Source organism: Oncorhynchus masou, chromosome 11 (genome assembly GCF_036934945.1).
Source record: "Oncorhynchus masou masou isolate Uvic2021 chromosome 11, UVic_Omas_1.1, whole genome shotgun sequence".
NCBI lineage: Eukaryota > Metazoa > Chordata > Actinopteri > Salmoniformes > Salmonidae > Oncorhynchus > Oncorhynchus masou.
This window is the reverse complement of record NC_088222.1, coordinates 55541415-55560406: the sequence shown is the minus strand read 5'-3', so window position 1 is coordinate 55560406 and position 18992 is coordinate 55541415. Positions and strand designations below refer to the sequence as shown.

Genomic DNA, 18992 nt, shown 5'->3' with positions numbered 1-18992 from the left:
CCACAAAGTGGTGTAAGGTGAAGTTGCCTGTAGATGCTGATGAGGGAGAGAAAAAGAGTGAGAGATGGTTACCAAGTCATTTGAAACTTAAAACCTCTTAGGGATAGGCGGGACGCAAATGTCTCAACTGGCCAATTGCCAGGGGAAATGCAGAACGCCAGATTCAAATAAAATGCTATAAAATTCAAACGTCCATTAAATCACACATGTAAGATACTCAATTAAAGCTACACTCGTTGTGAATCCAGCCAACATGTCAGATTTTTAAAAAAGCAATTTTTTTCCTCGAAAGCATAAGAAGCTATTATCTGATCACCTGCACCATCTGCACCAGCAGTAAACAAAGGATTTAGCATATTTCAACCCTGCAGGCGCTACACAAAACAGTGAAATAAAATATAAAACATGCATTACCTTTGACGAGCTTCTTTTGTTGGCACTCCAATATGTCCCATAAACATCACAATTGGTCCTTTTGTTCGATTAATTCCGTCCATATATATCCAAAATGTCCATTTATAAAGCGTGTTTGATCCAGAAAAAAACAGCTTACAAAAACGCAACGTCACTACAAAATATTTCAAAAGTTTCCTATAAACTTTGCCAAAATATTTCAAACTACTTTTGTAATACAACGTTAGGTATTTTTAAACATTAATAATCGATCAAATTGTAGACGGGGCAATCTGTATTCAATACAGGAAAGAAAACAAACCAGCGCTGCTTTTCACGTCTTGCGTAACTCACATAAGTGTCCCCAGTTCTGAATTGGCCTACTTCTTCATTGCACAAAGGAATAACCTCAACCAAATTCCAAAGACTGGGGACATCCAGTGGAAGTGGTAGGAACTGAAAATAGGTTCCTATGAAGTATCCCATGGCAAAGACAAATCAGGGAACAGAGAGGGGGAAAAAATCTGAACAGTTAGTCCTCGGGGTTTTGCCTGCTACATAGGTTCTATTATACTCAAATACATGATTCAAACAGTTTTAGAAACTTCAGAGTGTTTTCTATCTAATAATATGCATATATTATATTCTTGGCATGAGTAGAAGGAAGTTGAAGGAGGAAGTTGAAATTGGGCACGCTATTTATCCAAAAGGGAAAATTCTGCCCCCGAGCTTCAAGAGGTTTTAAGGTGATAATTATTGTGTGATTATTTTTTATATATTTTTTATTTTATGAGGCAAGTCAGTTCAGAACAACTGTATTCACGCTGAATAAAATATAAACTCAACAAAAAAACGTCCTCTCATTGTCAACTGTGTTAATTGTCAGCAAACTTAACATATGTAAATGTTTGTATGAACATGACAAGATTCAACAACTGAGACATATACTGAACAAGTTCCACAGACATGTGACTAACAGAAAGTGAATAATGGGTCCCTGAACAAAGGGGAGGGTCAAAAAGTAACAGTCAGTATCTGGTGTGACCATCTCCTTCTCATGGACTGCACCAGATTTGCCAGTTCTTGCTGGGAGATGTTACGCCCCTCTTCCACCAAGGAACCTGGAAGTTCCTGGGAAATTTCTGGGGCGGATAACCCTTGCCCTCATCCTCCGATTCAACAGGTCCCAGACATCCTCGATGGGATTGAGATCCGGGCTCTTCCCTGACCATGGCAGAACACTGACATTCCTGTCTTGCAGGAAATCACGCACAGAACGAGCAGTAATGCTGGTGGCATTGTCATGCTGGAGGGTTGTGTCAGGATGAGCCTGCAAGAAGTGTACCACATAAGGGAGTAGGATGTCTTCCCTGTAATGCACAGAGTTGCGATTGCCTGCAATGACAACAAGCTCATTCCGATGATGCTGTTGCACACCGCCCCAGACCATGACAAACCCTCCACCTCCAAATCGATCCCGCTCCAGAGTACAGGCCTCGGTGTAACGCTCATTCCTTCGACGATAAAAGCAAATCCAACCATCACCCCTGGTGAGACAAACCTGCGACGCGTCAGTGAAGAGTGCTTTTTGACGTAGGTGACGTCTGTAAGTTGTTAGTGTCTTAACGGCCGTTCCACAGGTACATGTTCATTAATTGTTTATGGTTCATTGAACAAGCATGGCAAACAGTGTTTAACCCCTTTACAATGAAGATCTGTGAAGTTATTTGGATTTTTACGAATTATCTTTGAAAGACAGTGTCCTGAAAAAGGGACGTTTCTTTTTTTTCCCTGAGTTTATAAATGTACTGACTGGTTTCTGATCCACACCCCTACCTTTTTCTAAGGTGTCTGTGGCCAAAATATGCATATCTATATTACCAATCATGTGAAATCCAAAGACTAGGGCCTAATGAATTTATTAAATTGACTGATTCCTTATATGAACTTCAACTCAGTAAAATCTTTGAAATTGTTGCATGTCACGTTTATATTGAATTGGCTCATGTTGACTCCAATGCTTCCCACAGTGTGTCATGTCGTCTGTATGTCCTTCGGGTGGTGGACCATTCTTGATATGGGAAGCTGGGAAACTGTTGAGCATGAAAAACCCAGCAGGGTTACAGTTCTTGACATACTCAACCTGGTGAGCCTGGCAGCTGCTACAGTACCATACCCCTTTCAAAGGCACTTAAATATTTTGTCTTGCCCATTCACCCTCTGAATGGCACACATACTCAATCCATGTCACAACTGTCTCAAGGCTTAAAAATCAAGGCTTAAGTCTCATCCCCTTCATCTACACTGACTGAAGTGGATTTAATAGGTGACATCAAATGAGAGATCCAAGCTTTGACGTGGATTCACCTGGTTAATCTTTGTCATGGCAGGTGTTCCTAATGTTTTGTTCATTCCCGGTTCCTGTTGTGTCATGCTGATCAGAATCAGGATTTGGCGTAGGCAGCGCTAGTCCATGGCCACATCCTGCCTGGTGTCAACGGTACAGGCTGGTGGCAATGGTGTAATGGTGTGGGGAATGTTTTCATGGTACACATTAGGTCCCTTAATACCAATTGAGCAACATTTGAATGCCAAACCTTGTATAATCCATGCCCTGACAAATTCAGGCTGTTCTGGAGGCAAAGGGGCGTCTGACCCGATACTAGATGTTGTATCTACCGTGTGTGTGTGTGTGTTCAGACCTACTGCACAAGCCAGTCCACAGAGAACCCTAACAATCTGAAAGCTGGAGTGTGGCCCTCGGCAGTGCCTTGGGCAAGATTACCATCAAGGAGGCATGCAGAGGAAAAGAGAGAGAGAATAAAGGAAAGCAGAGGGAGAAAAGAAGGCGAACAGAGGGAGGAGAGTGAAAGATAGGACAGAGGGAGGAGCCAGGGGAATAAAGCGAAGGAGGGAGGGAGGAACGAGTGTGTTTTCCTGCAGCTCTCCGTCTCCCTCCACAGAGACGGCATCCCAAATGGCACCCTATTTCATATAGGGCACTATTTTTGACCAGAGCTCTATGTGCACTATAAAGGGAATAGGGTGCCATTGTGGACTCAGAACAGCACCTGCATGAGTTGCCATGGGTGAGGTGCTGAGGTCAGACAAAAGAACTAGCCAAACCCCCTGCAGCAGCATTCACACTGAGTGCTGCCTGCCTGTCAAAGGCCTGCAAAATGAACACAAAGGCAGGCAGAATACTGAAAACCTGATAAATGAGCACATGCTGAAATAAGAGAGACGGTATTTTGAGTAGTTTTTCTAGCAATGCCTTTGATATGTGGTTTTCTTACTACCTTAGTTGAATGTAAGTCGTTCTGGATAAGAACGTCTACTAAATGACTAAAATGTAAAATGTAGAAAAGTGAGACCGGTTTGGAGGGGGGATAGATGTATAGTATATGTGGTTCCATCAGCCTGTATGTGCAATGTTTGTCTGTTCATTTCCATGAGCACAAACATGTGAAGTTCATAGGAGCATGTCAAATTGGGTGTCAAATGAAAGCTAAGAGTCTATTATAATTAAGGCATACTGTATATACCTTTTTTCAACCATTTTCCATCCTAAACATTAGGAATAAGCAAATGCTTTGATTTCTTGTCAAACAGATGGAAAAGGGGTCTTAGAAAACATTGACCAGAATAAGTCACAAAGGGTATTGGAAATACATCAAAACACAATGATGACAAGCTGAAGACCCCTGCCAACTAATATCAACATTTTATATTTTGTGTTTTCTGCCTTGTGTAAGTTTTAGAAACATTGGCTTGTGCTCGAAATTCCATTATGAAAAACCCATATATCTTTAAGATATTTATCTAATTTCTCTCCCTCTTGAGGGGGATAATTACAGTTCACAGAAGTAACAAGTAAATGTAGCCGAATCAATTAGTTTGAATTATAAAGTAATTAAAACTCAGAAATTAAAACAGATGTTACAGCTTTCGTCTGGTGAAGGAGAGTCGGACCAAAATGCAGCAAGGTATCGTTGATACATGTTTCATGACGAAGAAAAAAACGAACAATACAAAAACAACAAACGGAACGTGAAAACCTATACAGCCTATCTGGTGACAACAAACACAGAGACAGGAACAATCACCCACGACACACTCAAAGAATATGGCTGCCTAAATATGGTTCCCAATCAGAGACAACGATAATCACCTGCCTCTGATTGAGAACTGCCTAAGGCAGCCATAGACTATGCTAGACACCCCCAAGACAAAACACACCACCAAAAACCCATGTCACACCCTGGCCTGACCAAATAAATGCAGACAAACACAATATACTTCGACCAGGGTGTGACAACAGAATCTCAGAAAAATCGGGAACGGAATTTCTGTAATTGAATTTGCTACAATGGGAAATCATAGTAGCCACAGTTCGGTCACCTGCTACTGTCCTCCCGTCCACTGGCATACTGTTATGTTCAGCTTATAACCGTTTTCTTTCTCTTTTTTGTTGTCTGGTGGTCAAAGCTGGTGTGTGAAAAGTCTGAACAACCTCTCTCTCTCCTCCAATCATGTTCACCTCTACCAGCTCTTACTGACACCTCCCTCTCTTTCCATTTACTGTAACCAGCATCCTCACCCACAGAGCACTGAGCAGCACCTGGACATCCATGGATGTTGAAAACTAGTTGAAATTTGGTCAGTCCACCCTGGTCTTGGACCATTTTTGGTTTGGTCCGGACTAGTTTTGGTTTCAAAGTCCACAGAGGTCTTGTCTGGCCTTCATTTGTCCCAAACATAGAAGTCCATGATTGGTTCAGAAATGGTCTGGTCAGTACCAAATCTGAACCAATCACTGACGTCTGTGTTTCACCACTTTGGACACAGTACAGTACATTACATTACAGTACTGTGAAGAAAGGTAGAGTATTGAGTACAGTCCTCTACAGTACAGTAGATTAGAATAGAGTGCAATCGAGTTAAGTACAGAAGACTGTAGAGCACGCTAGAGTTGACTATAATGTACTGTACTGAACTATACTTTACTGTACTGAACTACACTCTACTTGACAATACTGTAGTTTACTATACTGTACTGTACTGAACTCTACTGTATTGATCTCTACTCTGCTGAGCTGTACTGCATTGTACTCCTTTGAGCTCTACTGTGATATACTTTCCTGTCCAAACTTGTAAAACATAGACATCTATGAATGGTTCATATCTGGTCCAGATGTAAACCCACTTCACTTACAGCAGGGTAATACATGCTTGGTAGTAGGGCATTTAGGATTATGTCATTGTCAAGTGCACTTAATTTATTATACCAAAGCAGAGTGGTGGGTCAGTTATATATTGCTTTGGAATCTTTTTAGTTCAATAACCAAACTAGATTTTGTTCATACTCATGGTGTCATGTCATAGCTTACACCCCATTCTTTCAGTAGACATCTTTGAATCACATACAAAACTGAGGGAGATTTGACCGGAATTCTGTTACCAAACTTTGTATCTGCACAGGTCTTCCAGTGAATGTGTTTTTGGAATTGCCCGTCTACAATCTTTTTGTCACAGGTCTGGGATTTTGAGGCTAAAGGCCTGACTGGAGAAATATAAGTCCCTAAAGATGAGAGGAAAAATTGAGAGTAAACATATCACATAAGGGAGGTATTGAATGTTTTCTTTGCTTCTCTGCCACCTGTGTGTTTGTGTTTGTGTGCATTCTCTTCATGGTTGGTGGAGTAAGTAAATGGATTTAGAGCCACAAGTCATTGAAAGAGGTCCTGCGAGAAAATAACTGAGTTACAAATGCCTTTATTTGCGCCAGTTTTGTGCTTAATACCACTCAGCTAAGATGAAACATTCACAACTGCAGATGTGGAGCAATCTAGCTACCTCTCTTTAACGTTGCTGGACATTTATCATGTACATATCCTCCAAAACCAGATACAGTTCATTATTTCAGCTTTTATGTTGACAATCTACAAGGATGAAGCTTAAGGTCATTGTTAAGCAATATCAAGCTGACTTGGTGGGCTTCATGGTCAAAAAACATTCTGTAACTGCCCAGCGCACTTCACTTGCAAAGCCACACAAATCATGACATCCTGTGCCGTACGAAACAAAGTAAAATCACATGTATTTCAACACGTCGATATCAGTCTTCAGCCCACACAGATAAGCTCTACAAGCTGTCCAAAGAACACAAAATGCATGTATTGGTCCGCCATTTTCAGACAACATCCTTGTCTTGTTTTGGTGGAGGTAATCGGATATAGTCCCGCACCACAAATATCTGTCCATCAACTGTTGTGTGTTCAAACTGGACACCGTTTTACGCACTGATGCCTATTTCACTTTCCAATGTCACAACATGACTTGAGGGCAAAGTGCTTCGATACAGTGCATGTGTATGCCATTGACGTATGTCACAACATGACTTGAGGGCAAAGTGCTTCGATACAGTGCATGTGTATGCCATTGACGTATGTCACAACATGACTTGAGGGCAAAGTGCTGCGATACAGTGCATGTGCATGCCATTGACGTATGTCACAACATGACTTGAGGGCAAAGTGCTTCGATACAGTGCATGTGCATGCCATTGACGTATGTCACAACATGACTTGAGGGCAAAGTGCTTCGATACAGTGCATGTGTATGCCATTGACGTATGTCACAACATGACTTGAGGGCAAAGTGCTTCGATACAGTGCATGTGCATGCCATTGACGTATGTCACAACATGACTTGAGGGTAAAGTGATTCGATACAGTGCATGTGCATGCCATTGACGTATGTCACAACATGACTTGAGGGCAAAGTGCTTCGATACAGTGCATGTGCATGCCATTGACGTATGTCACAACATGACTTGAGGGCAAAGTGCTTCGATACAGTGCATGTGCATGCCATTGACGTATGTCACAACATGACTTGAGGGCAAAGTGCTTCGATACAGTGCATGTGCATGCCATTGACGTATGTCACAACATGACTTGAGGGCAAAGTGCTTCGATACAGTGCATGTGCCATTGACGTAATAAGATCGAATGTTGTGATTTCGACGTCCACATATGAACACCACCTACACTCAAAGGTTGTTGTCACGACCCATCACTGTAACGGATAGACTGGGTTCATACCCATCATCAAAACAATCGATTTCTTCTATGGTGTTATATCACCATACAGTGCCTTGCGAAAGTATTCGGCCCCCTTGAACTTTGCGACCTTTTATCATCATTAGTCATTTAGGTCAACATTGGATCATTCAGAGATCCTCACTGAACTTCTGGAGAGAGTTTGCTGCACTGAAAGTAAAGGGGCTGAATAATTTTGCACGCCCAATTTTTCAGTTTTTGATTTGTTAAAAAAAGTTTGAAATATCCAATAAATGTCGTTCCACTTCATGATTGTGTCCCACTTGTTGTTGCTTCTTCACAAAAAAATACAGTTTTATATCTTTATGTTTGAAGCCTGAAATGTGGCAAAAGGTCAAGGGGGCCGAATACTTTCGCAAGGCACTGTAATTGTACCTTGTCAGCTCGGGGGTTTGAACTTACAACCTTGCGGTTACTAGTCCAATGCTCTAACCACTAGGATACCCTGTCTCCACAGGTGACATTTTGTGCTGAAGAATGGCACACACTCTAAAGTGAAGTCATGCTAGTCACATCAAACTTGTCCTTCAGTAGTTAGGGTTAGGTTAAAACTCAAATTGTAAGAAGATAAATTGTGTAAATAGGCTGGGTTTAGGCATAATTGGGTTTAGGCATAATTATGACTTTATTAACTACTGATGACCAGGGGGAATGTTTTTGCTAACAATGACATAGCCTGATGACAGATATTTTACTCAGTAAGGTCACTCCCATTTAATTATATGGTCACGCCCACTAAGGCCAACTTTGAATGGTTGATATCCCAAGCATATGCGTGCTGTGTGCTCAATAGCCTGGGGGCGACGTTACACCAAGAGACACTTACCTTAATGAAAGCCCCCAAAATAATGAAATTGAAATCGGCTTTCTTCTGGAACAATGTTGCATCTTCCTTAGTACACAAACACAAACACGCACACAACAATATAACAAGCCGTGCTGTGCTAAAGCACAGTCAGGTCTTTGTAATATTTACCAACTCCCCCGCAGGTTGTAACCAAGCCTTGGTCTCCAACATGGGAACAGAAGAGGAATACGGTAGTCTCAGGTTGGACTATTCAAAATCATATTGGCTCTGACACACACACAAACGCAAGCTTTTCAGCCCATTTAAATACCTCTCACAACCTACAGTAACCTGTGGATCATGAGAGAACCTTAGAAAATCAGCAGAACATTAATAACCTATTTATTGACACTTTATGTGGTGTCCTGTAATTCCTTCGGTCATTCATAACACATCCATAAATACCTTATATCACATGACGCTGTCCTTTAAAGTCTGACACCTTTGGCCATTCATAACACATACATAGGGCTCCCGAATGGCACGGCATCTCAGTGCTAGAGGCATCACTGGTTCGATTCCAGGCTGTGTCACAACTGGCCGTGATTGGGAGTCCCATAGGGCGGCGCACGATTGGCCCAGCATCGTCTGGGTTTGGCCGGGATAGGCCGTCAATGTAAATAAGAATTTGTTCTTAACTGACTTGTCTAGTTAAATGAATGTTAAATAAAACATTAAAATAAACATAATGGCTTTAATGATGTAAAGAAGTCCAGTAATACAAGTCCAGTAATACAATTCATGATATTGAACATTACAAGGGCTGTGAATAGTGTAGTTGAGGGATGAATGGCTCTTGTCTCTCTGCCTGCTGGAGGTACTGCATGTTGGTTCCAACCTTACAAGTCTAATAAAAAGCATGAGCTGGTGCACAACCCAGAGAAAGTTATTTTGTATAGAGGTGATGACTAATGACGAATAAACTGTAAGCTATATAAACAAATAAAGAGAATTGCACACTCTATATAAAATGTAACCACCAATGTTTTGGCATCACTGTGCCTTCTTCAGGGTAATGTCATGAATGTTTGAACCAGGTTATGAAGACAAACAGTGCAACTTTTATTTTACCTTTTTTCAACTAGGCAAGTCAGTTAAGAACAAATTCTTATTTTCAATGACGGCCTAGGAAGAGTGGGTTAACTGCCTGTTCAGGGGCAGAACGACAGACTTGTACCTTGTCAGCTCAGGGATTTGCACTTGTAACCTTTCAGTTACTAATCCAACGCTCTAACCACTAGGCTACCCTGCCGCCCCAATATCAGTTAAGAACAAATTCTTATTTTCAATGACGGCCTAGGAACAGTGGGTTAACTGCCTGTTCAGGGGCAACCAATGACAAAAGTGAGCGTTGTGTCATAATTATTAGGTTGATTAGAAAAACATTGAGTGAAGATATGATATCTAGTAGGCCTCCCTCTGTATTAGAAGGATCTTGATGTTACCTTCTCTCCTTGGTAGAGTAACATGCTCAATGCCTGTGTATTTGAGGGAGTAGACTAGCAAAGTGAGCTGCTACTGGATAGTCAGTGTTCTTCCACCTGATTGAGCTGCGGTGTTCAGCAATTTCAAAGATTTTTGAGTTACAGTTCATGTAAGGAAATCAGTCAATTGAAATGAATTCATTAAGCTTTTTGTGCGTATGGCTGACAGGTGTGGCATATCAAGAAGCTAATTAAACAGCATGATCATTACACAGGTACACGTTGTTCTGGGAACAATAAAAGGCTAAAATGTGCAGTTTTGTCACAAACAGAGTATTCTGTCTGTAATAAAGCCCTTTTGTGGGGAAAAACTCATTCTGATTGGCTGGAGCTGGCTTCCCGGTGGGTTGGCCTGGCTCCCTATGCAAGGGCAACTACACAAAAACATTTAGAAATTTAGATTTTTCCCTGAACTCAGAAGTCATCCCCTGTTGTGAGAAAAAAGTGTGAAAAACTACAGGGAATATCAGGGAATAGCAGAAAAAAATGGGGGAACAAAACAAAACCGGGAAAACATTTGGGGAAATTTAGGAAATAATTTAGTTTTTGCATTTTTTTCCTTTGTACTACATTTTAGCGTTGTATTTTGGGGAAAGTTGAGGGTCAGATCCAAAATTGGCTATGCACTAAAGTGGGAAAACCGTTGGCTGATCCCACCAATTTGAGTAATATTGTCACGACTTCTGCCGAATTTGGTCCGTCTTGTTCGGGCGATGTTCGGCGGTCGCTGATCCATTTTTCATTTTCCATTGGTTTTGTCTTGTCTTCCTTCACACCTGGTTCCAATCCCATCAATTACATGTTGTGTATTTAATCCTCTGTTTCCCCTCATGTCCTTGTCGGCAATTGTGTGATTGTATGTATTGTGCAAGTTATGTTCTGGTGTGCGACAGGTTTTGTACCCACTTTTATTATTTTGTATATTTTGGTTTTCCGAGTTTTGTGAGCACTTATTAAACGACTCCGTTTATACCAAGTTCGTTCTCCTGCGCCTCCCTGCCACCAGCACGCACCCGTTACAAATATAATATAATATATACGCTTTCATCCAAAGCGACTTACAGTAATGCGCGCATACATTTTTACATATGGCTGGTCGCGGCAATCGAACCCGCTATCATGGCGCTGCAATGCTCTTCCAAGATACATGACAAGGTTAAAAATACTTTGAATCGTGAATTTAATATGATTTATAAACCCTTTATTAAGATGTGCTTATGTCACCCTTTATAAAGCACAGGTCTTTGACATATTTGACATTGGTGGTTATGTCAAACAGTTATGCCACATTCATGAACCCTTTATAGAGCATTACATACAGTTATAGATCATTTTTGACACATTTATGTGGTGTTTATGAAGGCTGTATTAAGGCTATATGAAGCATCTATAAAGTGCACATCATTTGAAGTGGGTCTATTTTGCCTCTGAATAAGTGATTGATTATAATGATTATGGTTTATATTGACAATAATCAATGTATCATTACCGCCTAACTAATCGCTGGGATTTCATTCCAGAAATGTGTTTCTACATCATAACCTGTGGCAGAACACAACCAATGTTTATTTTCTTTTATAGAAGACAAAATACAAAATCATATGTTAGATTAGTTTACAGTAAACCGTAACTGTGAAACATGTCGTGAACTTCCACCTTTATATTGCTTATAGCCGTGGGTGCTTTGAGAGTGCTCAAGGTTGTTGTCTTTGTTATTACACAAAGTAACTAATATTCTTGAAGCAGTGGTGCCTTGAAATTACTGTGTAGTTTTGTTCAACAGAGATAAAAAGAAATCATAACAGAGAGGAACAGCGAGTTGGATACACAGGCTTCTATGCCGACACAATGGCTTGGCCTTTTGCCACATCTCAGGGGCAAGATTATCTTCTCTACCCACATTTCTTTAAACGCTCAATCCCCCCACTACACACCTCCCTGCAGACAATCTATCAATTACTCCCAGCTTCTCTGTTGTTAAAAGCTCTGTGTTTTGAAAGACTAATGGGAATAGGCCTCAAGCATAGGCACTTCTCTACTCTCTTCTTTCCATACTCCAAAGGTACAACAAACCTTCTTGACTTCTTTAGGACAGAAGGTTCCTCCCACAGTTAATGCATACTGTGTACGCAAAGCAATTGCAGTGTTGTTTAAAGTGAACAGAGTCATGTAGAAACACCCATACACCTCATGTTGTAGTAAGAGAAAGGGACAAAAGTGTGATCTTCATGTGCTTTCATCTTGGGTTTAGATGAAGTAAAACTTATTTGATTGGCAGCATTTGAATTTATGATTTTTATTTCAGCGATAATGGCCTAGGGCCGCGTTTGAGCGCCTTTTGTCCGTGCAGTGGATAAATCAGAGAATAAAAGTTAGTCAAGATACATTTTCTTCTCTTTTTCCCTCTACCCTCATTGAAGCTGGAGAAGACACAGGAGTCACAGTATATTGCCTGAAAAAACTATTGGGCAATGTTTATACACTCCCCCCAAAATATCTCGGCTGCCCTTAAGTTTTGCTCTATATCTTGGCCAAATGTAAATTTCTCTTGTAGAATTTTAACTCTGGTGGAATTGATGTATATCCGATTCATTAATGTAGAAATGTCTTTGGGGGGGCAGAGCTCAAATGAATATAATACCCAGCGTTACATTTTACATAGAAATACAAATAATAGGACATAGAATACCCAGCATTACAATTTATCAGACACTCTTTTACATGAGCAATTAGACATTTTTCACCTCGTCGGCTTTGACCCAGCAACCTATCAGTTACTGATTCAACACTCCTAACCGCTAATCTATGTGCCACCCTACCTACCGCCCCCCCTACTGCATGCTTTGCAACCATATATATATATGATACAGTTACATTTACATTTAGGTCATTCAGTCAGTGCATTCAACTAAGGTAGATAAACAACTACTGTACATGTAAAAATGTTATGTAACTGTTAATGAGAATGTCGTTGTAGTTGGTTCGCTGGCGGAGAAGCTCGTGGAGGAGCAGAAGCAGATGGGAGCACAAAGCTCCCTACTGAAATCTCCCCTAAACGATTGTTAATTGGAAATAAAATAAGAGTTTTTTTTAATTTAGTAGTTAGCTAGGATGAACGCAACTCAAAGAGCTAGAACTGATACAATTGATTCATTTGGGAGGTACTTGTTCTAATTGAGTTGAAACATGATTACCTGAATACATTTTGTTAATATTACAATAATTTCTAATGATCTTTTGTCAATTCAATATTGTTTCAATAGCACAGTTCAAGTAAGTTTATCAAAGAAGAGTCTTGGTGGTTCCAGAATTCTTCCATTTAAGAATGGTGGAAGCCACTGTGTTCTTGGGTATTGTCAATGCTGCAGAAATGTTTTGGTACCCTTCCCCAAATTTGTAGCTCGACACAATCCTGTATTGGAGTTCTACGGACAATTCCTTCTACCTCATGGCTTGGTTTTTGCTCTGAAATACACTGTCTATATAAACTGTGGGACTTTATATAGACAGGTGTGTGCCTTTGTCACGGCCGTTAAAAGAAGAGGACCAAGGTGCAGCGTGGTGAACGTACATTTTCTCTTTATTTGGAAAAGACGCCAAACAAAACAATAAACACTACAAAACAAACCGTGACACTAAAGGCTATGTGCACTAAACAAAGTCAACCTCCCACAAAGACTGGTGGGAAAAGGGCTACCTAAATATGGTTCTCAATCAGAGACAACGGTAGACAACTGTCCGGCCAAAACATAGAAATACAAATAATAGGACATAGAATACCCACCCCAAATCACACCCTGACCAAACCAAATGGAGACATAAAAAGGATCTCTACGGTCAGAGCATGACAGCCTTTCCAAATCATGTCCAATGAATTGAATTTACCACAAGTGGACTCCAGTCAAGTTGTAGAAACATCTCAAGGATGATCATTGGAAACAGGATGCACCTTTTCTCAATTTCAAGTCTCATAGCAAAGGGATAGTTAAGTTAATAAGGTCACTTGACGATTTGAAAGGAAGTCACATTTTCCCCCATATCTTCCAAGGTCTGTCTGCAACCAGACAAGTAACAATAATATTTTTCACAGAGGACCCATGGGAGGCAGCGTGAAACGGTTTTACGTTTGGCACACTGCAGCACATTTTCATTCTTTATCATTTGGTTTTTCTATCTTGAAAATGCCGATAAGCATTCAGGAAACACGTTTGGTCAAAACCTTAGAAAACATATTTCAAAGTACTGTAGACTGTAGGTGGACCGTGGCAATCCTCTGTAAAAAATTCCATTATACACACCAGATTAATTCAAAGCCTGTTTTCTTTTTCTCTTCTTTTTTCTTTTTTTCTTCCTCAGATAGAATAACATTTTCTCCTCCGACAATAACAATACAAAAAGGTACCCGGAATGACAATGAAATGTAACCCTTTTTGGCACAGCTGTTAACAATTCACATTGCACTGACAGGTACCAAACGAAGGTAATAATACTTTTCAATCTGCTACTGTGACACTAGCGCTGTAGCCTAGCATCCACAGTCAATGCAATGTAGTCCCCACCAAATCGACAGGGCACACAACCCCATATTTCACTCTCTCCTGTTTTAGTTTTACGTCACCAGGGGTCCTCTCCGTAGAGCAGTGTGATTGGACTACGACGGTGATGAGACTGTATGGTTCCCAGCACTCTGGCACTAAATCGCTGACACTGTTTATGTCACACATTTCCATCTTGCTGCGGAAAAAACCTTTCACAGTCCACTGCAACAATTAAATAAAGCTGCTCCCTCTTTTCAGTGTTCTCAACAGGTAAGGGAATATGAGGCTCTGCTCGTAGACCTAATTGCATTTCAGTAAATCCGAGGCCAACGGGAGAAATCGATCCCTGTTATACCGTGCATATTGCATAGGCAAACACAACTAGGAACGATGTGCTTGTGTTAAATGCTGCTTTAAATCTTGTACCATCTTCATAGCTGATGTCATCAACTGTGTAAAGTATTTCCACATGAAAAGTAATATGATATTGGGTATTTGAATGAAAAAAAGCATTTGCCTATCAAATACTGTACATACAGTATTCATCAACCATGTAGTACAAGGGCAAATCCACAGTAGCAGAGTATTGCTGAAACTGATTCTTCACTGTAAAATGTATATCAAACAAAACCAATGATTGCACAGTTAAATAAACCATATTACTCTATGAACAAGGACTACTTTTAACAAAACATTTAAAGAACAATGCAGATCAAGGTTTGGTAACAGAATGACGGCACAAGCAGCACACACTGTCATTCTGTTGCCAAACTTTGCATCTGCACTGTTCTTCAAGTAGATGTGTTTTTGTACACTTTTCTGTGGAAATTGTTCAAAGTGGTCCTTGTACATATCATTGCATGGTTTGTTAAACTTATCAATCATTCGATTTTGTTTGGCATTCAATTTAAAGGGAAAAAACAGAGTCTCAGCATCACTCTGTTACTGTGAAATTGTCCACAACATATCTCTGTGACCCTGTCAAAATGAATTATCTTCAGTAGCCATGACTCAAGATGAGATTTCCAGACAAATGTAACTATCATCAGATAGGCACAGCAACAATGTATTGACATTTCCAACTGAGATGACTCATTTGTGAATTCAGCTTAAGTTTCTCTTGAGTCCTTTCTGTGGGTGTAGACTTTGGTATCGTCTTGAGGAAGACATGGCGAAAACAAAGTGATGACTCAGTGCTATATTTTGCCTTGTAACAACAAAACATTCTGGACTTCTGAGAAATTCAGTCCCCAGCTAATGCAGAATGTTTGTGAGTAGGCAAAATGTTTGCTTTTGTGCTGGAGGACTTCATGTAATTTGGCATTCTGATTGCAAAATAAATTGAAAAGCTTAAGGCAAACAGAAAATTGATGTGAAAGAAGTATCCTTGACAAAATATATTTATTTATTTTGATTTGACTGAGAGTGTTTTCGCCCACTGAGAAGCTGGCGATGTGATGATGAGATTCATTTGTTCAATTCAGACTCCCATTAGAGCTAGCCATGCTCTGCAGAATCCCTGTTGTGAGGCACCACTAGGAGTACATGGCTAGATTGAAGCATTACATTGCATCCTCACAGATTCGGAGAAATGCAATGCAAATGTGAACAGACTTTGCCATTAAGTTCCTCTTGGTGGATTGCACTCTTTCTGAGGTTATCTTTGAAGTCTCAAACTGTCAGTTTGTATGGAAACTGTCAAACCAGAGTCATATTTCTGAATTCTGAGATGGCATCCTTTTGACATTGGTGGGAGTACTAGGAAAAACGTTTGCTGTGGAAAGTCAATATGAATATTGTTTAATGTCGCCAATAGTGACAAATACAATATTCAACTGGGCTGTTTATCATGAGTAGAAGTAAACAGTTTGTGATGGCAGTTGTAATTCCCTTATACATACAGCACAGAGTAGAAATACTGCTGACACATATGTTGTCTACAAATCAAATACTCGTTAGTCCCAGGTCAACAGAACATAGAATGCACCTCAAAATTGTGAATCTCAATGTATTTCCTTGATTCCTCACATTCTCTCCCCTCCCCTCTTCCTCAAATTGATGATCCGAGGTTCCTCTCCTCAGACCATCTCCTCCAATGAGTTTTTGAGGAAGCAAGGAGCGATAACAGGAGCGATAACAGGAGCGATAACAGAGCAACAATTTAGATTCACCGCTGTTGTTGTTTGTGTGGTGTTGGCCATCTCGTCATCCGTCCTGAGATGTCTTGAGAGCTTCTCTCCAATGACTGGGACAGACGGGTCTGAATCCACTCATTTGAAGGGGTGTCCACATACTTTTGTATATATAGTGTAGATTGATTTAGAAATTATTGGATGTTTGACTCAATTTGGGAGTAGACAATGAGCCTTCACACTACACTCATTCCCAATGGTGTTGTCTCCGAATCGAAGTTAAACCATGCCTTTACCTAAATCTGTGAAACGCTGCTACCCTGCCTAGATGAGCTAAACAAATATTCCCCTTAAGAGCACCAAAAATGCCTCATGTTACAGAATGTTGATTCCACTAATGGAAAATGTTTGATTGTCTGGGGAGCAAAGCATTATAACTTTTTAGCCCGATCAATATTCAACATACCATCCATCTTGCAATTTTCTGGAGCTGGACCAGGGGATGACTGGTAGATAAATAATCTTAAAGCAAGTAATAAAATATATTCTCTTTTGCATGTTTACGTCAAGTAACAAACACATATTACCACAGCAAGTGCTCTTGATAACATGAAGAAAAGATATAAGATAGAAATACAGGTTACCATATAAGTCATATACAGTATATACAAACGAGACATCTTATGAGCTGTGACTGACAGAATGGAAAGGAAAAGGGAAAGGGGATGCCTTGTCAGTTGTATAACTGAATGCATTCACATGAAATGTCTCTTCTGCACTTGTGAAGCATATACCCAAAGACAATTCTATGTTTGCATCCCAAATAGCAACCGATTCCCTATATAGTGCACTGCTTTTGACCATGCCCTATGGGCCGAGACAGGGGATAGGGTTCCATGTGGGACATATAATCATCTCTACCACACTAATAAAACACAGCAGTTCTCTGTTTGTTGTGTCTGTTAATGATTGTCATTTACGCAGACGCTCTAATCCAGAGCGATTTACAGGAGCAATTAGGGTTAAGGTTCATTGCTCAAGGGTACATCAACAGATTTTTCACCTAGTTATCTTGGGAATTCGAACCAGCAACCTTTTGGATTAAAAGACAGAAATGTACCATTAAATTAAGTATAGAGTCAAGACTTATCTTGTATAAATGTTTGGACTCCGTGTACTGGAGATATTCATATGGTAGAATCCCAAAATAGCAAGACCTCAAATTACGTGTTATCTTCTTCAGTGAGATGCTGGAATACAGGAGGCTGCCAATAGCAACAAAATTATCCTCATAACTTCTTCTGTGTGACATTTTAAAATAATCGGTTCAAGGACATACATCCGATGGTGTATTATAAGCAATTAATGGTGCCATGATTGTCCTCTAAAAATGTAGTACTGTGGTCGTTCTTAAACTTCCGTGGCTTTAATGAGAGGGATCAGTTGTTGGTGGGTAAAACTGTTGGTGTGAAAAAAATATGTTTTCGGCTCTACCCTCATACAAAAAGATATGAAAGCCGTCTGTGTCCTGCATGTACCCCTGTCTGCTTATATTCACACCCTTTCAAGATGTGTTCTCTAAATGAGGTTAGCTGCTGTCAGCAATGCACCACTCCGCTGCCTTCCCAAACTGAAGTCACAAAAACGGAAGTCATTTTTTGCGTTGAGGGGTGAGATGGTAATGAATGAGGCCGAAGACAGATTGGGTTGAACAACTGCATGGGCTCATTTTGATTTAATGTTTGCTGTAATGCATTTTCTGTTAAAAAGGTAATTGAATAGAAACGCTCGCCTAATATCTGGGCTCATCGGTGTTGTAAGTCTTACATCAACTTAAATGACTGGGAATGAAAGTGTGATTATTCCTATGTGAAAATGGGTCAGACTATTAATGAATGTGGGATGATGTGGCCGGATGCCAGTACCATCTCCTGTGCTCTTTCTCACTACGCGAACCAATCCCCATTCATTCAACCATCCATAGATGCTATCTAACTATACACTGCATAGTCACCTAAGCTGTGTACGTAGGGCAGCCTCAATCTCAGCAAGATTTACACCTGTTTGATCAGTCTGTCCGTTCATCTCTGCATAGCTCGTTCAATAACTTGTTTGGTTTGTAACTCCACTAACAGCTCCATAGCTTCTGTATACTTATTTGCACTGGCCTACTGTGGCAACATTGCTATTAGGATTTATTGTCATAGACATAAAAACATTGAATGCTTCATCAATTCAACATCTACCCTGATGGTACCCCATTGGATGCAGAGTAGGCTACTGTGGCACAGTTGGTAGAGCATAGCACATGCAATGCTAAGGTTGTGGGTCCAATTCCTGCTGGGGCCACCCATACGAAAATGCACAGTATGCATGTGCTATTATAAGTTTCTTTGGATAAGAGTGTCTGCTAAATGGCATATTACACTATATGTCTGTGAAGAAGATGAAATCATATCGAAACTGTTGATCAA

General features: G+C 40.4%; 1 protein-coding gene across 2 annotated transcripts in view; it reads left to right on the top strand.

The window, feature by feature from the left end:
* Window positions 1-18992, top strand: part of LOC135548857 (kin of IRRE-like protein 3) — a 280617-nt gene that overhangs the window by 124829 nt on the left and 136796 nt on the right. The gene's annotated exons all lie outside the window — the stretch shown is intronic.